At 55.4% G+C, this 2980-nt stretch overlaps 1 long non-coding RNA gene across 1 annotated transcript; it reads left to right on the plus strand.

Annotated features, from left to right (window-relative positions):
* The first annotated feature begins 232 nt into the window (after positions 1-232).
* Positions 233-1428, plus strand: LOC136305939 (uncharacterized). The gene is made up of 3 exons (XR_010725464.1): positions 233-458; positions 554-682; positions 1149-1428. It is a non-coding gene; the product is annotated as an uncharacterized lncRNA (long non-coding RNA).
* The last annotated feature ends 1552 nt before the right edge of the window (positions 1429-2980 follow it).

The following is a 2980-nucleotide window of genomic DNA, read 5'->3' on the forward strand; positions in this document are numbered from 1 at the left end:
TTGCGGCGGCTGAGATCCTCGAGGAGCGGCAGACACGCGTCTCCCGGGCCGGGAAGCGTGGCCTCGCTGTTTCGTCACTTCCGGTGCTCCTGCCGTGCGTGCAGCGCTGTGCAGAGGCGGAGGAGCTCGAGGAGCGGCGGCCACGCCTCTCCGGGGCCGGGATTGGAGAAGTCGCTTGTTCGTCACCTGCCGTGCGCCTGCCGTGTTCGGCGCGCTCTGCAGTGGTAGAGAAGCTCGAGCAGCTGCGGCCGCGCGTCTCCTGGGCCAGGAAGCGAGAACTCGAGCCCGATGAGGAGTGTCTGCTTCTGCTTTTAACTTGTGGAAAGTTCAAAGCCTGTGGCTGTAAAATTAGCAGCAATACTGGTGCCTTCTTTTATCGCTCAAGGTCACTGGCCAGCAGGGAACAAGAAGTGTCCCAGGACTTGTTGGTGCCCTGCCAGAGAGAGAAGCAGCAAATGGTGTTGAGAGAATTTCTGGGAGTGCATGTGGGATCCTGCTTTTCTTGACAGCTTGAGAAATGATCTGAACAGAAAAAATATCTTTCTTTTTACAGGAGAATCTGATGTGGAACATGGGACCAGGATGACTTGCTGTGACTTCTTGAAAGCTGGAAAGAAGGCGATGTTAATCTTTTTGGCTAGAGGCAAAGTGTCTGCAAAGCCTTGGAAGAAGCCTATGCCAGGTAAGTGAGGACACGAACAGGAAAACACCTGGAGGCTGTGATGTGATTTCACGGAGGGTTATGGATTCCTGTCTCAAATGTCCATGTGTCAGTAGGGCTGGATCCAAGTGCCCTGGTGGAGAGGCAGGGTTGTCCTGCATTCCAGCTTTTTAGTGGCTGGAGTTTTGCCCAAGGAAGAGCAGCATCCTGATTTTGCTGCCATGTTCAGCCAGCACAGAGCTGTTGGGTGCCTCCGTCCAGGAGCAGCAGGAGCCTGGAATTCTGTCCCTGGGATTGCCTTGCTGTCCAAGACGAGGGCTGAAGGTGAGGGGCAAGGCAGCGCTGGGAGCTCTGGGAGTCAGGAGTGCCAGGCCTTTCATCTCCTGGTGCTGCTCAGGTGTTCACCAGAGGGTTTTTTTGACGGCCTTTGGCTTTCTGGATGGAAGCAAAAGGGTCCTTTCCCCTCCCTGCCTTCTGTCATTCCCAGGTCAGCCCCTGCTCTTTGCTGGCAGGCTAAATAGCCTCAGGAGTGGGCCGAGGAAGTGCTGCCTGATCTGTGAGGTTCCACAGGAGATGGGAGCAGGCTTTGCGCAGAGGTTCAAGCACCTTGGGACTTCCTGAAGGCCTGAGGCCTGAAGCAGAGTCTTGAGGCAAAGCTGACCTCTGGGTGAGCCTTCAACCCAGATGTTGTGTTTGTATCCTGTCGGCAGTGCGGTAGCCAGGATCATTAGTGTTCTGGGCTAGGTCCGTGCTCATTAGTGAAACATGGCTTGACCTTTCTGTGTTCAGAGGCCGGACAGGGCCCTGAGATGAGTCCTGTGGCCTTGTTGGGAGGAGCGGGGCCAAAGGCAGCTCCTGCATTGCTCCTGAAGCCCTGGCCAGGCTTTGGGGCGACGCCGGAGGAGGCTGAGCCCAGCTGTTCCCGCTGTGGGAGTTGTGTGCGCCTGTTTATTGCAGCATTTGCCCGACCTGGGCCCTGTCCCGGCACAGCCGGAGCCTCTTGGCCTGCGGGCGGACGCACCCGCGGGAATTGCCAGTTCTGGGGGGGCTCTCCAGGGCTGGGTTGTGACAGGGGATTCCCAGCTGCTGGGGGTGAGGCTCAGGGTCCCTGGTGCTGGATCTCAGGCCCTGTAGGTCACCTTGGGTAGCAGTGCTGGGGAGCATTGCTGAGCTTCTCCTTGGGAGGTTCTTGGCTGCTCTGAGCTGTCGCCAAAGACCCTGAGCTCCTGAGGTTGGTGTCTGTGTCTTTGGTGCTGACCCTGCCCCCTGGCCAAGTTACTTTGGAGGGTTTGAATAGGGTCTAGGGCTGAGTGCCCTTTGGGCAGTTTGCTGCCAGTCTGGTGTGCTCCTGGAAGTGCCGCTGACCTGCCAGGACTGAGGAGCTGCTGGCTGGGTGCTGCTTCTGTTCTGCAGTGGGAGCAGGTAGCCACAGGGATACAGGGGGAAAATGGGCTGCTGAAATGAAGGAAACAATATGCTTCTAACAGCAGCTACTTTCTTGTGTACATAAAGCTACAGTTCCAGTTTCTAGCACTACTCTTCATGGGTACAGGTGTCTCTCTCAGTCGGCTAAGTTATTTCTCCATCACGCAGGCAGGCAGGAAGGCAGGAACGCACGCACGCATCTTTCAGGGCACTTAATTGGTTAAGTGTCCATCACCGTGCTATGTGTCTCCTATCTGAGTTCTGCATTTCTTGGAGAGGCTTTCCTAGGCTCTTATTTTCAGAGCTGTTGTTGTTCCTGTAGCCTTGATGAATTCCTGCGAACTCTGGAAAAGAAGACTGCAGGTGTCATCTTCACTACAAACAGTTTGGCTGATACAGGGAATGGCCCAAGTTATTCAGATACATTGCTACACCGGGAGGGCTTAGAGAGAAACCTGGAGATGGGTTGTGGAAGCCTGAAGTGGGATCTTCTCCCCTGCCGACCCTTGTGTAAGAGACGGTCCGAAGATCCCTCATCTGCCTCACGACCATCGTCAAGGACAGAGACTGAAACCCCTAAAAGGGACTTGAAAATCTCAACACAGGAGTTCTGGCCTGGCTGAGGTGGGATGGTGGCCAAGTGCTGCCTGCAGGTGTGTTTGATGGAAAACACCCAGCACCCATATGGGAACATCAGAACCTGAGCAGAAACAATGGGCAAGTCACGGTGAAGTGACCGCGCCTGCTGACACTGCACCTGCTGACTTGGACTGGTTGACACTGTACCTGCTGATGACCGACTTGTTCTGGGTTCTCTGAATGAACACACTGCAATGATTTCCCCCAGCTGTTTGGCCAACTGCCTGTCGCTTCGGAGAGGACTATAAAAACCCT

Source organism: Chamaea fasciata, unplaced genomic scaffold, assembly GCF_029207755.1.
Source record: "Chamaea fasciata isolate MVZ Bird 193981 ecotype frontalis unplaced genomic scaffold, bChaFas1.0.hap1 SCAF_807, whole genome shotgun sequence".
In the NCBI taxonomy this organism is placed as follows: Eukaryota; Metazoa; Chordata; class Aves; order Passeriformes; family Sylviidae; genus Chamaea; species Chamaea fasciata.